We start from the raw sequence: 21,693 nt of genomic DNA on the forward strand, positions 1-21,693 counted from the left end.
GACACCTCCTGTTTGCCAGTGAGTAATGCCCAGAGCAGACAGCACCCTCCTGGGGTGGACAGGTCATTCCAGCAGGGATGGGGCAGTGACACAGACAGAGGAGGTTGTCAGGTTTCCCTGAAGAAGGGAAACGTGGTCACATCAGTGGTTGAAGGCTCCTCCCATGGAGGCTTTTGCCAGCCCCTCCTTGGCTGCCAGGCCCATCTTGCGCCAGAACTGCCATACTGGGGGTGGACATTGGATGGGCTGGTCTATGGACAGGCACGGGCAGAGGGTACTAGACTGCAGCTCACTCAGGGGAGCCTTGGGAGGGCAGCATAGAGGGATAGGCCAGGCCTCTGATGCTGTTGCCCACCTGTCTCCCACAGTGCCATGTCCTCTGTCTTAAAGATCTGGCTGGAATTCTATTCCACCGATTTCCACGAGCCTCCTGAATTTCATTCTTTGAAGTTTCTTTCGGCCTATGTACATATCAGTATGCGAGGTTCAGAGGTGGAGCGTAAGGCTGATCTTCTTCTGGCGCAGCTGGAGAAGCTGGAGCACCTGGAGCCTAGTGAGGCGGAGACTGAGGGTGAGGAGGAAGAGGGTGGGTGCCTGTGCGGGTTTGGGGAGGGGCCTGGGCTGGGCCACACTGAGCAGAGTTTCCAGAAGCAGGCTGGGGACAGGGGCACTGAGTACTCAGAACAATCATACAGTGTTCTGCAGTGTGGGGAGACTTCCTGAGGCTGGGCCTCTGGACTTGGGCTTCTGGAAAGACAGTGTCATTGGATGAGACATAGAAACTCACATTGATATTTTCAATTGTTGTCTATCCAGTTCCAGCTTCTGCCCAGGCTGAACAACTGTCCCAAGAGCTGCTGCCATGTTCGGCTCGAGTTCCAGCTCCAGCTCCACCTCCACTGCCAGAGGCAGAGCGAGAGCAAGATCCAGAGCCCAAGCCAGAGCAAGAAGTAGAGCAGGAGCAAGATCCAGAGCAAGAGGTAGAGCAGGAGCAAGATCCAGAGCAAGTGGTAGATCAGACGCAAGATCCAGAGCAGGAGCAACAGAAAGATCAAGAGAAAGATGAGGAGAAAGAGCAAGAGAAAGAGCAGGAGAAAGATCAAGATCCAGAGGTAGAGCTAGAGCAACCTGACATAACCGTTCCTGAAACATCAGAAGAATTAGAAGAAACACCAGCACCCAGGGGAGCCCTGGCTCCAGAGCTCCCACAAACACCCTCACCAGTCCCCACTCCAGATCTGTTCTTGCCCTTCCTTGACGCTGTGCTTCTCCTCATTTTTGTCTCTGTCCTGCATCTCCTCAAATTTTTTCATCTTTTATTTTCAATAATATCCCTTGTATAAAATAAAGTGTTTTTAATATTTTCAAAATTACCATTCAGTGGCATCAAGTACATTTTTAATATGGGGCAACCCTTACCACCATCTAGTGGTCGAACAGCTTCATCAACTCTCTAGCCATTAAGCTGTCAATCCCCATCCCGCCTCTCCCTGTCCCTGACTACCACTCCATTTTCTGTGTGTGTGAATTTACCTATCGTGGATTGTTCCTATCAGTACGGTTATATGTTATGTGGCCTTTTGTATCTGGCCGCATAATATGAGAAAGATCTGATTAATTTTCATTTTATGTTTTTAGTAAGAGGAAAATTACAGAAAAATCAAAGACTCTATGTAGAGACACAAAGCCCTGATAGTTATTATTGCCATAATCTTGAAATAGGAACTACTGTTGAATGACCAGAGAGCCAGAAGCCACTGAGGAAAATGCTGACTTTTCCTGGTCCGAACAAAAACCAGAATAATGTCAAAAGGTGAAAAGACAAACCCCAGACTGGAAAATTCTTCATGGGCAGAGAAAGGGTAGTATGCATCCTAGTTGTACAAAGAGTTCTCATTTATCCATAGGGACAAAGGACATATTCCTGCAGTTCCACAGGGAAGCATTTCACATGGCCAGTAAATGTCAGACATCCGCGGCCTCCCTAATGATTATGCACCGAAATTTACTCACTATTCAGATAGCATTTGCCCCATCAGATGGGCAGGTCTGTATGTCTGGTGACCACCAGCTCTTGTGAGAATGAAGGAAGAAGAAGTCCCAGCAGATGCCCCAGGAGATGTGTCCATAGATACCCCTGTCGCAGGAGCCACTCAGCAGCTCCTACCAAAATGCCCACGTGTGTCCATGTGCCGGGCAGCAGTGATGCTAGGAAGTTACGCCACCTATATATGTATTCTCCCTATGTTAATCAATAGATTCAATAAAGCTAAACTTGAAAAATTCCAAAGAGTGATGTTTAGGGGACTTGTCAAATAACCTCAAAGTTAATATGAAAAAAAATTATGTGCAAAAATGGCCCCCAAAATGTTCAAGACATAAGAAGAACAATAATAATAAAAACAAAGAGGTAATTTGCTCCATCCAATAAAATGTATTGCAAAGGAACATACTTGAAAGTGCATGAGATTGGCAAAGAATAAGCGAATAGTTCAGGGGAATAAAAGTTTGAATTTTGAAACAGATTCTGGTATATGTGGAAAGGATTCAGATTACTTAGGGGAAAGCACTTCATCATTACAGGGATTGAAATATTATTTATTTGGAAATTAAATCCAGTTATGCTTTTGCTAGGTACCGTTCACAAAAATAAATCTGAAATGAATTACTAACTTCAATATTTTGCAAAAATATTAAGCATTAGAAGAAAGAAAAACACATAATAATTTCCACAGAAGCCAAAACTACTTTTGAGAAAATGTAAGACTCATAAATATCAAAACACTGGATAAAATAAGATTTGACCATACGTATTTGTATATCTCAAGATAGAGAAAAATGTGTTATGTGAATGTATTGTGAATTTAGAAAATCAAAAAGAATTCATTAAAAACCTATTACAAACAAGACGACTTACTAAAATAAAATTTACATGTTGCGATTTAGAAAAATTCACATATAAAATTAATAAATGTCTTATGTAATAACAATAACTATCTAGATTACATTACGCAAATCAAGATTCCATTTTCAATAGCCACAAAATTGTTAAAATATTTGGCATAAAGCTAACAAGAACTCGACAAAGCCTGTTTAATTACGTGATTTAAGCATTAGAACACTCTTAAAACATACATACACAAACGATAGAGAAATGTCAGAGATATTTTCTTGGCCAGAAAGCCACATGATCCTAAGGATTTTATTTTCTCCTAAGTTACTTTATACGTGTGTCATGATCACATTAAAAATAGTCTCATTTGTTTCTTCACCTAGAACAAAATAAGATGATTATAAAATGTTGATGAAACATTAATCGTTCATCAGAAAAAAATGAGGAAACTAATCAAAAGGGAGGGGTAAGTCTACCAGAGATCGAAAATATTTTTTTATAAATTCTTCATTATCAAGACCATATGGAATTTGTTTATAAGTAAATATAAAACCTAATGAAAAAGAATGGAGAATTCAAAGAGATACCCAAGATTTATAGAAATTTAGTATTTAAGAAAGATAGCATTTCAAATCACTGGTGAAATTATGCTGCTAGTAATGTAGCAGCAGTTAACATGGATGACATAGCAGCAATTAATAAAAGCAAAGCAAACACAAACAAAAGGTTAATGCCGCCAACTAGGTCAAAAGGACACGACAGAAAGTAATTACAAGCTATAATACTTAAAATGGGTGATCAATAATGTTTCAATTAAAAAAAAAGCAAAAAAAATTAAAAACCTCTTAAACTAGGATAATATCATTAATACAATGATGTGTGAAAAAATGAGATGGAAATGACCAACAAAATGAAATAAAAATGAACAAAATATATGAACAATCTAAGAACACAAAAGGAAATTTAAATTGGCATCAATACTTAATTAGGTGCTTAAAATCCCTCATAGAGAACTATACATTTAAAATATATTGAAATATACAAGACTTCACCTATTAGATTTGCAAAATTTAATTTTTTGATAACAAACTTGTTAGTGAGACTGTGGGGATACAGGTATCGTAATACATTGTGGTGGAATGCAAATGGTAGAGCCCATAAGGAGCAGAAACTCGCAAAAGTTAGCAGAATTATACTTGGATATTTACTATTTTACACTGTAACCCAATAGTCTGGAATCTATATCATATGTAACCTTGAAAAATTATAAGGTGAGGTGTCGACAAGATTGTTAATATGACAATACCTATTACTAAGGGTTGGAAACACCCCAAATTTTCATTCATAAGGTTTGCATGAATAATTAGGGTGCATTTTTACAATCATGATTTCTAAACACTGAGTGTAAAATGTTATTGAAAAAACGAACAAACTGAAGACAATGAAGAGATGTACATGTTCACAGATGAGAAAATAAGTAGGGAAAATATATCAATTCTTCCAAATAAATCTATAAATTTTGTTTATATGTAAATAACAGTTGACATTTTTTACGCAATTTGATAAACTACTAATTCTATATTTCATACGGTTGAGTAAAGGCATAGAATGGACCAAACGGCTCTGGTTCTTCTCTGCAAATGGTGTTCATTTCCTACCATCTTCAGGTAGCTTCCTAATCTAGAATATTCTGAGGGCCTCCTAGATCACTTTCCTCTCTTAGAATGTCAGGCACTCGATAGCACGTCTTCTCCTCTTTCTTATCCTGGGATCATCTCCCAAGCCAGGGTGCAGCTGAATCAGCTCTTTCTCCAGCTCTCGGCACCATGCTTGGCATATGGTGGATACAAACAGAGAGAACAGAGGAGACAGAGCACAAGACTCTAGAGACAGGCGTGTTACAATGACATTTAGAAAGTGACACCTTCTCACTTTTGATCCTGTATTGGTTAGAAGTGAGTCACTAAGTCCAGTCCACACTGCAGGGCAGGGGATTACGTGAGGAGGTGTGCAGCAGATGGTGGGGACCACTGGGAGCCCCTGAGGAGTCGCCAACCACACAGACAGAGATGTGGCACTTGAGTCCAAACCTAAATACACACGAAGCCATTGTGAGGTTTTATGGAGGAAAGCAGTATGTGAATGCATGAAATTCCAACTGTCGCATGGTGCAGACAGGGAAAACAGACCAAGAGCAAAAGTGACATTTTCAAGATTATATGACAGGAACCAGACCTGTCGTTAGTCGTATTCCATGCTACCTTCCACACCGTCGTGGATTTTATCTCTAGTCTTGTTTATTAGCTGCATGTGACACCGGCCATAGGTTTCAGAGATGTTTTCTCACACATGCCTGATGCCATCCCTAGGAAGAAGATGCTAGAAAGATCCCCACTGTGCAAAAGGGGAGACTGGGGAGGTCATGAGAGTGACAATTGCTTGTCCAGGGTCACATAAAGTGATAAGAAGCAGGAGCTGGGGATGAACCTACGTGTATCTCCTCCGAGCTGTGACGCTGGCTGCACCCAGGCCTTGCACAGGGGTGTGGTCAGGCAGTGTTGGTGGAAGTGTGGGCAATAGAGAGAGTTCATGGGGAAGGAGGGTCAGCAGACAGGTACCCAGAGGGGCATTTGCAGTCTTGAACACAGAGGAGGGGCTCAGGAAATGAGGTATCAGGAAGTGACTTCACTTCCTTGACGACAGACCCCAACAGAACTCGGAACTCGGTAACCTGGCACCCACATTCTATACACAGCCCCTTCCCCAGCTCACTTGGCCACAGGCAGAGTGAGATGTTGTGCTGTATCCCGAGGTCCCGGGGCCGTAGCCCCAGGAAGCCCTGTGCTGAGAGGCTTGTCCAATGCTTCCGGCGCTGGTTCAGCCCTCGCCCTGGACCCCTGTGGCCGTCTGGGAGGAGGTCCCCAAAGGTAATGTCAGGTGGCCCAGAGGAGGTTGGGCAAGGCCAGGCCAGCACTATGAGCCTCCCTGGGTGACTGCACCCCCTCCTCCTGAGTGTGTGGGGAACGGGGACATGGGACACCCTCCCAGGGCAGGGGCAGAGGGTGGGGGGTTTATAAACCTGCTGGTCCTGGTGTGTTCACACCTCAGGTCTGGCTGGAGGGTGAACGGGGACTGCCGGGGTGGCAACCACCACCCTGTCCATTAACCCTGGGCCCTCAGGCTGTCTTCTCATGTCCTCCCTGGGGTCAAGACTGGCCTCCAGCCCCTGCCCTCCTTGGGGTTCACGGTACTGTCACTGTGTATCTCTCCCCTGTCCTGTCCTAGAGTGAAGACACATCTTCATTGAGCTCAGATGCCACCCACATGGTGTGGCCTCTCCCGGCACGCACCCTGAAGAAGCGGGTGGAGCACCTGGTGCCTGCTGTCTTGGGTGGTGACCAATCTTATGTCCACCTGTTTCTGTCAAGCTACAAGAACGTTGCCAGTCCCCGGCATGTGCTGCACCTGCTTTTCCTCAGGTGAGCACTCAGGCCCTGGATCACACAGTGCCACTAGGCCGCCTCCCAGCTGTGAGTCTTAGGACTGTCACCACACCCCTCTGAGCCTCAGTTTCCTCCTGTGTTCAGTGGGTGGTCACAGGAACAAGCTCCAGTGGGTCCCCCATGGAAAGTGCTGCTCCTGAGTCCAGCCCTGTGGAAGGTCTGCTGGAGGGGCCGCGGTCGTCCTCATTCAGGATTCCTGACACCCCCACGAGGAAGTCTCTGTCACCCCCTCACTGACCTCGTTGACTTGGGCTTCACTGTTTTCACATTTTTACAGGAAATTTGAGATTCTATCTGTAGGCTTCTGCGTGAATTCAACGCAGGGAGACCAGAGGCGGGCAGTGCGGCTTCAGGTGCACCCAGATATCTTGGGAGGAGTTGGTTGGGGTTCATTCCTTCAACAATCATACGTGAAGCCACACTATGTGCAGTCCCTTTCTGGGCACTGACCATAATCCAATGAACCGAGGAGACTGCATTCCCTGCCCTCCTGGGCTTCCAATCTAGTCAGAGGTGAGACAGTCACAGTAGACATGAGAAGCAGGTAGTGCCACCATGTGGTGGATTTGACACACTCCTGACCTCTTCTAGGTATGGAAACATGATTTCTGATTGTGACGGGGATGGGGAATCCCTGGAGCAGCTAAAATGGTAAGTGGAGTTTAGGTGCAGAAGGAGGGGCTCCCATCTCCACACACCTGCGTGTAGTCTGCGGGGGCGTGTGGGTGGGGGGCTGGCAGAACTCTGGCTCTCACACATCTTATGATTCCTGCTACATGTCTGAGGGCTCAAGGCTTTCCCTGCAGGGAAAGGAGTCAAGACGGCTGGGGATGTGTTCCCAGGCACCGTAGGGTGTGGGAGACGCTGGAGAGCAGAGTGAGCCCAGAGAGAATCCATCCCCTCGCCCTCCCACCCAGCCCTGCCCACACCCCCAGAGCCCGTGCTGAGCCAGAGCAGGAGGTGTGCAGAGCATCCCGCTCACACTCGGGGCTGGAGCCTCCATGGGGATGCTCAGCTGGTGCTGAGGGTGCAGAGTGTGGTCAGGGCCAAGAGATTGCTGTCACTGGGAAAAGGATATGCAGATTTTCATGCCGACACTTGGGCAGTACATTCACGTGTGAGCTCAAGTTTGGGCTTTTCCAAGGGCCCTGGGTAGGCCAGGGGAGCAGCGCCTCCCTCTGTTTCCTCATTTATCAGATATTGCTGGACACCTCCTGTTTGCCAGTGAGTAATGCCCAGAGCAGACAGCACCCTCCTGGGGTGGACAGGTCATTCCAGCAGGGATGGGGCAGTGACACAGACAGAGGAGGTTGTCAGGTTTCCCTGAAGAAGGGAAACGTGGTCACATCAGTGGTTGAAGGCTCCTCCCATGGAGGCTTTTGCCAGCCCCTCCTTGGCTGCCAGGCCCATCTTGCGCCAGAACTGCCATACTGGGGGTGGACATTGGATGGGCTGGTCTATGGACAGGCACGGGCAGAGGGTACTAGACTGCAGCTCACTCAGGGGAGCCTTGGGAGGGCAGCATAGAGGGATAGGCCAGGCCTCTGATGCTGTTGCCCACCTGTCTCCCACAGTGCCATGTCCTCTGTCTTAAAGATCTGGCTGGAATTCTATTCCACCGATTTCCACGAGCCTCCTGAATTTCATTCTTTGAAGTTTCTTTCGGCCTATGTACATATCAGTATGCGAGGTTCAGAGGTGGAGCGTAAGGCTGATCTTCTTCTGGCGCAGCTGGAGAAGCTGGAGCACCTGGAGCCTAGTGAGGCGGAGACTGAGGGTGAGGAGGAAGAGGGTGGGTGCCTGTGCGGGTTTGGGGAGGGGCCTGGGCTGGGCCACACTGAGCAGAGTTTCCAGAAGCAGGCTGGGGACAGGGGCACTGAGTACTCAGAACAATCATACAGTGTTCTGCAGTGTGGGGAGACTTCCTGAGGCTGGGCCTCTGGACTTGGGCTTCTGGAAAGACAGTGTCATTGGATGAGACATAGAAACTCACATTGATATTTTCAATTGTTGTCTATCCAGTTCCAGCTTCTGCCCAGGCTGAACAACTGTCCCAAGAGCTGCTGCCATGTTCGGCTCGAGTTCCAGCTCCAGCTCCACCTCCACTGCCAGAGGCAGAGCGAGAGCAAGATCCAGAGCCCAAGCCAGAGCAAGAAGTAGAGCAGGAGCAAGATCCAGAGCAAGAGGTAGAGCAGGAGCAAGATCCAGAGCAAGTGGTAGATCAGACGCAAGATCCAGAGCAGGAGCAACAGAAAGATCAAGAGAAAGATGAGGAGAAAGAGCAAGAGAAAGAGCAGGAGAAAGATCAAGATCCAGAGGTAGAGCTAGAGCAACCTGACATAACCGTTCCTGAAACATCAGAAGAATTAGAAGAAACACCAGCACCCAGGGGAGCCCTGGCTCCAGAGCTCCCACAAACACCCTCACCAGTCCCCACTCCAGATCTGTTCTTGCCCTTCCTTGACGCTGTGCTTCTCCTCATTTTTGTCTCTGTCCTGCATCTCCTCAAATTTTTTCATCTTTTATTTTCAATAATATCCCTTGTATAAAATAAAGTGTTTTTAATATTTTCAAAATTACCATTCAGTGGCATCAAGTACATTTTTAATATGGGGCAACCCTTACCACCATCTAGTGGTCGAACAGCTTCATCAACTCTCTAGCCATTAAGCTGTCAATCCCCATCCCGCCTCTCCCTGTCCCTGACTACCACTCCATTTTCTGTGTGTGTGAATTTACCTATCGTGGATTGTTCCTATCAGTACGGTTATATGTTATGTGGCCTTTTGTATCTGGCCGCATAATATGAGAAAGATCTGATTAATTTTCATTTTATGTTTTTAGTAAGAGGAAAATTACAGAAAAATCAAAGACTCTATGTAGAGACACAAAGCCCTGATAGTTATTATTGCCATAATCTTGAAATAGGAACTACTGTTGAATGACCAGAGAGCCAGAAGCCACTGAGGAAAATGCTGACTTTTCCTGGTCCGAACAAAAACCAGAATAATGTCAAAAGGTGAAAAGACAAACCCCAGACTGGAAAATTCTTCATGGGCAGAGAAAGGGTAGTATGCATCCTAGTTGTACAAAGAGTTCTCATTTATCCATAGGGACAAAGGACATATTCCTGCAGTTCCACAGGGAAGCATTTCACATGGCCAGTAAATGTCAGACATCCGCGGCCTCCCTAATGATTATGCACCGAAATTTACTCACTATTCAGATAGCATTTGCCCCATCAGATGGGCAGGTCTGTATGTCTGGTGACCACCAGCTCTTGTGAGAATGAAGGAAGAAGAAGTCCCAGCAGATGCCCCAGGAGATGTGTCCATAGATACCCCTGTCGCAGGAGCCACTCAGCAGCTCCTACCAAAATGCCCACGTGTGTCCATGTGCCGGGCAGCAGTGATGCTAGGAAGTTACGCCACCTATATATGTATTCTCCCTATGTTAATCAATAGATTCAATAAAGCTAAACTTGAAAAATTCCAAAGAGTGATGTTTAGGGGACTTGTCAAATAACCTCAAAGTTAATATGAAAAAAAATTATGTGCAAAAATGGCCCCCAAAATGTTCAAGACATAAGAAGAACAATAATAATAAAAACAAAGAGGTAATTTGCTCCATCCAATAAAATGTATTGCAAAGGAACATACTTGAAAGTGCATGAGATTGGCAAAGAATAAGCGAATAGTTCAGGGGAATAAAAGTTTGAATTTTGAAACAGATTCTGGTATATGTGGAAAGGATTCAGATTACTTAGGGGAAAGCACTTCATCATTACAGGGATTGAAATATTATTTATTTGGAAATTAAATCCAGTTATGCTTTTGCTAGGTACCGTTCACAAAAATAAATCTGAAATGAATTACTAACTTCAATATTTTGCAAAAATATTAAGCATTAGAAGAAAGAAAAACACATAATAATTTCCACAGAAGCCAAAACTACTTTTGAGAAAATGTAAGACTCATAAATATCAAAACACTGGATAAAATAAGATTTGACCATACGTATTTGTATATCTCAAGATAGAGAAAAATGTGTTATGTGAATGTATTGTGAATTTAGAAAATCAAAAAGAATTAATTAAAAACCTATTACAAACAAGACGACTTACTAAAATAAAATTTACATGTTGCGATTTAGAAAAATTCACATATAAAATTAATAAATGTCTTATGTAATAACAATAACTATCTAGATTACATTACGCAAATCAAGATTCCATTTTCAATAGCCACAAAATTGTTAAAATATTTGGCATAAAGCTAACAAGAACTCGACAAAGCCTGTTTAATTACGTGATTTAAGCATTAGAACACTCTTAAAACATACATACACAAACGATAGAGAAATGTCAGAGATATTTTCTTGGCCAGAAAGCCACATGATCCTAAGGATTTTATTTTCTCCTAAGTTACTTTATACGTGTGTCATGATCACATTAAAAATAGTCTCATTTGTTTCTTCACCTAGAACAAAATAAGATGATTATAAAATGTTGATGAAACATTAATCGTTCATCAGAAAAAAATGAGGAAACTAATCAAAAGGGAGGGGTAAGTCTACCAGAGATCGAAAATATTTTTTTATAAATTCTTCATTATCAAGACCATATGGAATTTGTTTATAAGTAAATATAAAACCTAATGAAAAAGAATGGAGAATTCAAAGAGATACCCAAGATTTATAGAAATTTAGTATTTAAGAAAGATAGCATTTCAAATCACTGGTGAAATTATGCTGCTAGTAATGTAGCAGCAGTTAACATGGATGACATAGCAGCAATTAATAAAAGCAAAGCAAACACAAACAAAAGGTTAATGCCGCCAACTAGGTCAAAAGGACACGACAGAAAGTAATTACAAGCTATAATACTTAAAATGGGTGATCAATAATGTTTCAATTAAAAAAAAAGCAAAAAAAATTAAAAACCTCTTAAACTAGGATAATATCATTAATACAATGATGTGTGAAAAAATGAGATGGAAATGACCAACAAAATGAAATAAAAATGAACAAAATATATGAACAATCTAAGAACACAAAAGGAAATTTAAATTGGCATCAATACTTAATTAGGTGCTTAAAATCCCTCATAGAGAACTATACATTTAAAATATATTGAAATATACAAGACTTCACCCATTAGATTTGCAAAATTTAATTTTTTGATAACAAACTTGTTAGTGAGACTGTGGGGATACAGGTATTATAATACATTGTGGTGGAATGCAAATGGTAGAGCCCATAAGGAGCAGAAACTCGCAAAATTTAGCAAAATTATACTTGGATATTTACTATTTTACACTGTAACCCAATAGTCTGGAATCTATATCATATGTAACCTTGAAAAATTATAAGGTGAGGTGTCGACAAGATTGTTAATATGACAATACCTATTACTAAGGGTTGGAAACACCCCAAATTTTCATTCATAAGGTTTGCATGAATAATTAGGGTGCATTTTTACAATCATGATTTCTAAACACTGAGTGTAAAATGTTATTGAAAAAACGAACAAACTGAAGACAATGAAGAGATGTACATGTTCACAGATGAGAAAATAAGTAGGGAAAATATATCAATTCTTCCAAATAAATCTATAAATTTTGTTTATATGTCAATAACAGTTGACATTTTTTACGCAATTTGATAAACTACTAATTCTATATTTCATACGGTTGAGTAAAGGCATAGAATGGACCAAACGGCTCTGGTTCTTCTCTGCAAATGGTGTTCATTTCCTACCATCTTCAGGTAGCTTCCTAATCTAGAATATTCTGAGGGCCTCCTAGATCACTTTCCTCTCTTAGAATGTCAGGCACTCGATAGCACGTCTTCTCCTCTTTCTTATCCTGGGATCATCTCCCAAGCCAGGGTGCAGCTGAATCAGCTCTTTCTCCAGCTCTCGGCACCATGCTTGGCATATGGTGGATACAAACAGAGAGAACAGAGGAGACAGAGCACAAGACTCTAGAGACAGGCGTGTTACAATGACATTTAGAAAGTGACACCTTCTCACTTTTGATCCTGTATTGGTTAGAAGTGAGTCACTAAGTCCAGTCCACACTGCAGGGCAGGGGATTACGTGAGGAGGTGTGCAGCAGATGGTGGGGACCACTGGGAGCCCCTGAGGAGTCGCCAACCACACAGACAGAGATGTGGCACTTGAGTCCAAACCTAAATACACACGAAGCCATTGTGAGGTTTTATGGAGGAAAGCAGTATGTGAATGCATGAAATTCCAACTGTCGCATGGTGCAGACAGGGAAAACAGACCAAGAGCAAAAGTGACATTTTCAAGATTATATGACAGGAACCAGACCTGTCGTTAGTCGTATTCCATGCTACCTTCCACACCGTCGTGGATTTTATCTCTAGTCTTGTTTAGTAGCTGCATGTGACACCGGCCATAGGTTTCAGAGATGTTTTCTCACACATGCCTGATGCCATCCCTAGGAAGAAGATGCTAGAAAGATCCCCACTGTGCAAAAGGGGAGACTGGGGAGGTCATGAGAGTGACAATGGCTTGTCCAGGGTCACATAAAGTGATAAGAAGCAGGAGCTGGGGATGAACCTACGTGTATCTCCTCCGAGCTGTGACGCTGGCTGCACCCAGGCCTTGCACAGGGGTGTGGTCAGGCAGTGTTGGTGGAAGTGTGGGCAATAGAGAGAGTTCATGGGGAAGGAGGGTCAGCAGACAGGTACCCAGAGGGGCATTTGCAGTCTTGAACACAGAGGAGGGGCTCAGGAAATGAGGTATCAGGAAGTGACTTCACTTCCTTGACGACAGACCCCAACAGAACTCGGAACTCGGTAACCTGGCACCCACATTCTATACACAGCCCCTTCCCCAGCTCACTTGGCCACAGGCAGAGTGAGATGTTGTGCTGTATCCCGAGGTCCCGGGGCCGTAGCCCCAGGAAGCCCTGTGCTGAGAGGCTTGTCCAATGCTTCCGGCGCTGGTTCAGCCCTCGCCCTCGACCCCTGTGGCCGTCTGGGAGGAGGTCCCCAAAGGTAATGTCAGGTGGCCCAGAGGAGGTTGGGCAAGGCCAGGCCAGCACTATGAGCCTCCCTGGGTGACTGCACCCCCTCCTCCTGAGTGTGTGGGGAACGGGGACATGGGACACCCTCCCAGGGCAGGGGCAGAGGGTGGGGGGTTTATAAACCTGCTGGTCCTGGTGTGTTCACACCTCAGGTCTGGCTGGAGGGTGAACGGGGACTGCCGGGGTGGCAACCACCACCCTGTCCATTAACCCTGGGCCCTCAGGCTGTCTTCTCATGTCCTCCCTGGGGTCAAGACTGGCCTCCAGCCCCTGCCCTCCTTGGGGTTCACGGTACTGTCACTGTGTATCTCTCCCCTGTCCTGTCCTAGAGTGAAGACACATCTTCATTGAGCTCAGATGCCACCCACATGGTGTGGCCTCTCCCGGCACGCACCCTGAAGAAGCGGGTGGAGCACCTGGTGCCTGCTGTCTTGGGTGGTGACCAATCTTATGTCCACCTGTTTCTGTCAAGCTACAAGAACGTTGCCAGTCCCCGGCATGTGCTGCACCTGCTTTTCCTCAGGTGAGCACTCAGGCCCTGGATCACACAGTGCCACTAGGCCGCCTCCCAGCTGTGAGTCTTAGGACTGTCACCACACCCCTCTGAGCCTCAGTTTCCTCCTGTGTTCAGTGGGTGGTCACAGGAACAAGCTCCAGTGGGTCCCCCATGGAAAGTGCTGCTCCTGAGTCCAGCCCTGTGGAAGGTCTGCTGGAGGGGCCGCGGTCGTCCTCATTCAGGATTCCTGACACCCCCACGAGGAAGTCTCTGTCACCCCCTCACTGACCTCGTTGACTTGGGCTTCACTGTTTTCACATTTTTACAGGAAATTTGAGATTCTATCTGTAGGCTTCTGCGTGAATTCAACGCAGGGAGACCAGAGGCGGGCAGTGCGGCTTCAGGTGCACCCAGATATCTTGGGAGGAGTTGGTTGGGGTTCATTCCTTCAACAATCATACGTGAAGCCACACTATGTGCAGTCCCTTTCTGGGCACTGACCATAATCCAATGAACCGAGGAGACTGCATTCCCTGCCCTCCTGGGCTTCCAATCTAGTCAGAGGTGAGACAGTCACAGTAGACATGAGAAGCAGGTAGTGCCACCATGTGGTGGATTTGACACACTCCTGACCTCTTCTAGGTATGGAAACATGATTTCTGATTGTGACGGGGATGGGGAATCCCTGGAGCAGCTAAAATGGTAAGTGGAGTTTAGGTGCAGAAGGAGGGGCTCCCATCTCCACACACCTGCGTGTAGTCTGCGGGGGCGTGTGGGTGGGGGGCTGGCAGAACTCTGGCTCTCACACATCTTATGATTCCTGCTACATGTCTGAGGGCTCAAGGCTTTCCCTGCAGGGAAAGGAGTCAAGACGGCTGGGGATGTGTTCCCAGGCACCGTAGGGTGTGGGAGAGGCTGGAGAGCAGAGTGAGCCCAGAGAGAATCCATCCCCTCGCCCTCCCACCCAGCCCTGCCCACACCCCCAGAGCCCGTGCTGAGCCAGAGCAGGAGGTGTGCAGAGCATCCCGCTCACACTCGGGGCTGGAGCCTCCATGGGGATGCTCAGCTGGTGCTGAGGGTGCAGAGTGTGGTCAGGGCCAAGAGATTGCTGTCACTGGGAAAAGGATATGCAGATTTTCATGCCGACACTTGGGCAGTACATTCACGTGTGAGCTCAAGTTTGGGCTTTTCCAAGGGCCCTGGGTAGGCCAGGGGAGCAGCGCCTCCCTCTGTTTCCTCATTTATCAGATATTGCTGGACACCTCCTGTTTGCCAGTGAGTAATGCCCAGAGCAGACAGCACCCTCCTGGGGTGGACAGGTCATTCCAGCAGGGATGGGGCAGTGACACAGACAGAGGAGGTTGTCAGGTTTCCCTGAAGAAGGGAAACGTGGTCACATCAGTGGTTGAAGGCTCCTCCCATGGAGGCTTTTGCCAGCCCCTCCTTGGCTGCCAGGCCCATCTTGCGCCAGAACTGCCATACTGGGGGTGGACATTGGATGGGCTGGTCTATGGACAGGCACGGGCAGAGGGTACTAGACTGCAGCTCACTCAGGGGAGCCTTGGGAGGGCAGCATAGAGGGATAGGCCAGGCCTCTGATGCTGTTGCCCACCTGTCTCCCACAGTGCCATGTCCTCTGTCTTAAAGATCTGGCTGGAATTCTATTCCACCGATTTCCACGAGCCTCCTGAATTTCATTCTTTGAAGTTTCTTTCGGCCTATGTACATATCAGTATGCGAGGTTCAGAGGTGGAGCGTAAGGCTGATCTTCTTCTGGCGCAGCTGGAGAAGCTGGAGCACCTGGAGCCTAGTGAGGCGGAGACTGAGGGTGAGGAGGAAGAGGGTGGGTGCCTGTGCGGGTTTGGGGAGGGGCCTGGGCTGGGCCACACTGAGCAGAGTTTCCAGAAGCAGGCTGGGGACAGGGGCACTGAGTACTCAGAACAATCATACAGTGTTCTGCAGTGTGGGGAGACTTCCTGAGGCTGGGCCTCTGGACTTGGGCTTCTGGAAAGACAGTGTCATTGGATGAGACATAGAAACTCACATTGATATTTTCAATTGTTGTCTATCCAGTTCCAGCTTCTGCCCAGGCTGAACAACTGTCCCAAGAGCTGCTGCCATGTTCGGCTCGAGTTCCAGCTCCAGCTCCACCTCCACTGCCAGAGGCAGAGCGAGAGCAAGATCCAGAGCCCAAGCCAGAGCAAGAAGTAGAGCAGGAGCAAGATCCAGAGCAAGAGGTAGAGCAGGAGCAAGATCCAGAGCAAGTGGTAGATCAGACGCAAGATCCAGAGCAGGAGCAACAGAAAGATCAAGAGAAAGATGAGGAGAAAGAGCAAGAGAAAGAGCAGGAGAAAGATCAAGATCCAGAGGTAGAGCTAGAGCAACCTGACATAACCGTTCCTGAAACATCAGAAGAATTAGAAGAAACACCAGCACCCAGGGGAGCCCTGGCTCCAGAGCTCCCACAAACACCCTCACCAGTCCCCACTCCAGATCTGTTCTTGCCCTTCCTTGACGCTGTGCTTCTCCTCATTTTTGTCTCTGTCCTGCATCTCCTCAAATTTTTTCATCTTTTATTTTCAATAATATCCCTTGTATAAAATAAAGTGTTTTTAATATTTTCAAAATTACCATTCAGTGGCATCAAGTACATTTTTAATATGGGGCAACCCTTACCACCATCTAGTGGTCGAACAGCTTCATCAACTCTCTAGCCATTAAGCTGTCAATCCCCATCCCGCCTCTCCCTGTCCCTGACTACCACTCCATTTTCTGTGTGTGTGAATTTACCTATCGTGGATTGTTCCTATCAGTACGGTTATATGTTATGTGGCCTTTTGTATCTGGCCGCATAATATGAGAAAGATCTGATTAATTTTCATTTTATGTTTTTAGTAAGAGGAAAATTACAGAAAAATCAAAGACTCTATGTAGAGACACAAAGCCCTGATAGTTATTATTGCCATAATCTTGAAATAGGAACTACTGTTGAATGACCAGAGAGCCAGAAGCCACTGAGGAAAATGCTGACTTTTCCTGGTCCGAACAAAAACCAGAATAATGTCAAAAGGTGAAAAGACAAACCCCAGACTGGAAAATTCTTCATGGGCAGAGAAAGGGTAGTATGCATCCTAGTTGTACAAAGAGTTCTCATTTATCCATAGGGACAAAGGACATATTCCTGCAGTTCCACAGGGAAGCATTTCACATGGCCAGTAAATGTCAGACATCCGCGGCCTCCCTAATGATTATGCACCGAAATTTACTCACTATTCAGATAGCATTTGCCCCATCAGATGGGCAGGTCTGTATGTCTGGTGACCACCAGCTCTTGTGAGAATGAAGGAAGAAGAAGTCCCAGCAGATGCCCCAGGAGATGTGTCCATAGATACCCCTGTCGCAGGAGCCACTCAGCAGCTCCTACCAAAATGCCCACGTGTGTCCATGTGCCGGGCAGCAGTGATGCTAGGAAGTTACGCCACCTATATATGTATTCTCCCTATGTTAATCAATAGATTCAATAAAGCTAAACTTGAAAAATTCCAAAGAGTGATGTTTAGGGGACTTGTCAAATAACCTCAAAGTTAATATGAAAAAAAATTATGTGCAAAAATGGCCCCCAAAATGTTCAAGACATAAGAAGAACAATAATAATAAAAACAAAGAGGTAATTTGCTCCATCCAATAAAATGTATTGCAAAGGAACATACTTGAAAGTGCATGAGATTGGCAAAGAATAAGCGAATAGTTCAGGGGAATAAAAGTTTGAATTTTGAAACAGATTCTGGTATATGTGGAAAGGATTCAGATTACTTAGGGGAAAGCACTTCATCATTACAGGGATTGAAATATTATTTATTTGGAAATTAAATCCAGTTATGCTTTTGCTAGGTACCGTTCACAAAAATAAATCTGAAATGAATTACTAACTTCAATATTTTGCAAAAATATTAAGCATTAGAAGAAAGAAAAACACATAATAATTTCCACAGAAGCCAAAACTACTTTTGAGAAAATGTAAGACTCATAAATATCAAAACACTGGATAAAATAAGATTTGACCATACGTATTTGTATATCTCAAGATAGAGAAAAATGTGTTATGTGAATGTATTGTGAATTTAGAAAATCAAAAAGAATTAATTAAAAACCTATTACAAACAAGACGACTTACTAAAATAAAATTTACATGTTGCGATTTAGAAAAATTCACATATAACATTAATAAATGTCTTATGTAATAACAATAACTATCTAGATTACATTACGCAAATCAAGATTCCATTTTCAATAGCCACAAAATTGTTAAAATATTTGGCATAAAGCTAACAAGAACTCGACAAAGCCTGTTTAATTACGTGATTTAAGCATTAGAACACTCTTAAAACATACATACACAAACGATAGAGAAATGTCAGAGATATTTTCTTGGCCAGAAAGCCACATGATCCTAAGGATTTTATTTTCTCCTAAGTTACTTTATACGTGTGTCATGATCACATTAAAAATAGTCTCATTTGTTTCTTCACCTAGAACAAAATAAGATGATTATAAAATGTTGATGAAACATTAATCGTTCATCAGAAAAAAATGAGGAAACTAATCAAAAGGGAGGGGTAAGTCTACCAGAGATCGAAAATATTTTTTTATAAATTCTTCATTATCAAGACCATATGGAATTTGTTTATAAGTAAATATAAAACCTAATGAAAAAGAATGGAGAATTCAAAGAGATACCCAAGATTTATAGAAATTTATTATTTAAGAAAGATAGCATTTCAAATCACTGGTGAAATTATGCTGCTAGTAATGTAGCAGCAGTTAACATGGATGACATAGCAGCAATTAATAAAAGCAAAGCAAACACAAACAAAAGGTTAATGCCGCCAACTAGGTCAAAAGGACACGACAGAAAGTAATTACAAGCTATAATACTTAAAATGGGTGATCAATAATGTTTCAATTAAAAAAAAAGCAAAAAAAATTAAAAACCTCTTAAACTAGGATAATATCATTAATACAATGATGTGTGAAAAAATGAGATGGAAATGACCAACAAAATGAAATAAAAATGAACAAAATATATGAACAATCTAAGAACACAAAAGGAAATTTAAATTGGCATCAATACTTAATTAGGTGCTTAAAATCCCTCATAGAGAACTATACATTTAAAATATATTGAAATATACAAGACTTCACCCATTAGATTTGCAAAATTTAATTTTTTGATAACAAACTTGTTAGTGAGACTGTGGGGATACAGGTATTATAATACATTGTGGTGGAATGCAAATGGTAGAGCCCATAAGGAGCAGAAACTCGCAAAATTTAGCAAAATTATACTTGGATATTTACTATTTTACACTGTAACCCAATAGTCTGGAATCTATATCATATGTAACCTTGAAAAATTATAAGGTGAGGTGTCGACAAGATTGTTAATATGACAATACCTATTACTAAGGGTTGGAAACACCCCAAATTTTCATTCATAAGGTTTGCATGAATAATTAGGGTGCATTTTTACAATCATGATTTCTAAACACTGAGTGTAAAATGTTATTGAAAAAACGAACAAACTGAAGACAATGAAGAGATGTACATGTTCACAGATGAGAAAATAAGTAGGGAAAATATATCAATTCTTCCAAATAAATCTATAAATTTTGTTTATATGTCAATAACAGTTGACATTTTTTACGCAATTTGATAAACTACTAATTCTATATTTCATACGGTTGAGTAAAGGCATAGAATGGACCAAACGGCTCTGGTTCTTCTCTGCAAATGGTGTTCATTTCCTACCATCTTCAGGTAGCTTCCTAATCTAGAATATTCTGAGGGCCTCCTAGATCACTTTCCTCTCTTAGAATGTCAGGCACTCGATAGCACGTCTTCTCCTCTTTCTTATCCTGGGATCATCTCCCAAGCCAGGGTGCAGCTGAATCAGCTCTTTCTCCAGCTCTCGGCACCATGCTTGGCATATGGTGGATACAAACAGAGAGAACAGAGGAGACAGAGCACAAGACTCTAGAGACAGGCGTGTTACAATGACATTTAGAAAGTGACACCTTCTCACTTTTGATCCTGTATTGGTTAGAAGTGAGTCACTAAGTCCAGTCCACACTGCAGGGCAGGGGATTACGTGAGGAGGTGTGCAGCAGATGGTGGGGACCACTGGGAGCCCCTGAGGAGTCGCCAACCACACAGACAGAGATGTGGCACTTGAGTCCAAACCTAAATACACACGAAGCCATTGTGAGGTTTTATGGAGGAAAGCAGTATGTGAATGCATGAAATTCCAACTGTCGCATGGTGCAGACAGGGAAAACAGACCAAGAGCAAAAGTGACATTTTCAAGATTATATGACAGGAACCAGACCTGTCGTTAGTCGTATTCCATGCTACCTTCCACACCGTCGTGGATTTTATCTCTAGTCTTGTTTAGTAGCTGCATGTGACACCGGCCATAGGTTTCAGAGATGTTTTCTCACACATGCCTGATGCCATCCCTAGGAAGAAGATGCTAGAAAGATCCCCACTGTGCAAAAGGGGAGACTGGGGAGGTCATGAGAGTGACAATGGCTTGTCCAGGGTCACATAAAGTGATAAGAAGCAGGAGCTGGGGATGAACCTACGTGTATCTCCTCCGAGCTGTGACGCTGGCTGCACCCAGGCCTTGCACAGGGGTGTGGTCAGGCAGTGTTGGTGGAAGTGTGGGCAATAGAGAGAGTTCATGGGGAAGGAGGGTCAGCAGACAGGTACCCAGAGGGGCATTTGCAGTCTTGAACACAGAGGAGGGGCTCAGGAAATGAGGTATCAGGAAGTGACTTCACTTCCTTGACGACAGACCCCAACAGAACTCGGAACTCGGTAACCTGGCACCCACATTCTATACACAGCCCCTTCCCCAGCTCACTTGGCCACAGGCAGAGTGAGATGTTGTGCTGTATCCCGAGGTCCCGGGGCCGTAGCCCCAGGAAGCCCTGTGCTGAGAGGCTTGTCCAATGCTTCCGGCGCTGGTTCAGCCCTCGCCCTCGACCCCTGTGGCCGTCTGGGAGGAGGTCCCCAAAGGTAATGTCAGGTGGCCCAGAGGAGGTTGGGCAAGGCCAGGCCAGCACTATGAGCCTCCCTGGGTGACTGCACCCCCTCCTCCTGAGTGTGTGGGGAACGGGGACATGGGACACCCTCCCAGGGCAGGGGCAGAGGGTGGGGGGTTTATAAACCTGCTGGTCCTGGTGTGTTCACACCTCAGGTCTGGCTGGAGGGTGAACGGGGACTGCCGGGGTGGCAACCACCACCCTGTCCATTAACCCTGGGCCCTCAGGCTGTCTTCTCATGTCCTCCCTGGGGTCAAGACTGGCCTCCAGCCCCTGCCCTCCTTGGGGTTCACGGTACTGTCACTGTGTATCTCTCCCCTGTCCTGTCCTAGAGTGAAGACACATCTTCATTGAGCTCAGATGCCACCCACATGGTGTGGCCTCTCCCGGCACGCACCCTGAAGAAGCGGGTGGAGCACCTGGTGCCTGCTGTCTTGGGTGGTGACCAATCTTATGTCCACCTGTTTCTGTCAAGCTACAAGAACGTTGCCAGTCCCCGGCATGTGCTGCACCTGCTTTTCCTCAGGTGAGCACTCAGGCCCTGGATCACACAGTGCCACTAGGCCGCCTCCCAGCTGTGAGTCTTAGGACTGTCACCACACCCCTCTGAGCCTCAGTTTCCTCCTGTGTTCAGTGGGTGGTC

The sequence above is a fragment of the Cynocephalus volans genome, chromosome 17, assembly GCF_027409185.1.
Source record: "Cynocephalus volans isolate mCynVol1 chromosome 17, mCynVol1.pri, whole genome shotgun sequence".
Classification (NCBI taxonomy): Eukaryota; Metazoa; Chordata; class Mammalia; order Dermoptera; family Cynocephalidae; genus Cynocephalus; species Cynocephalus volans.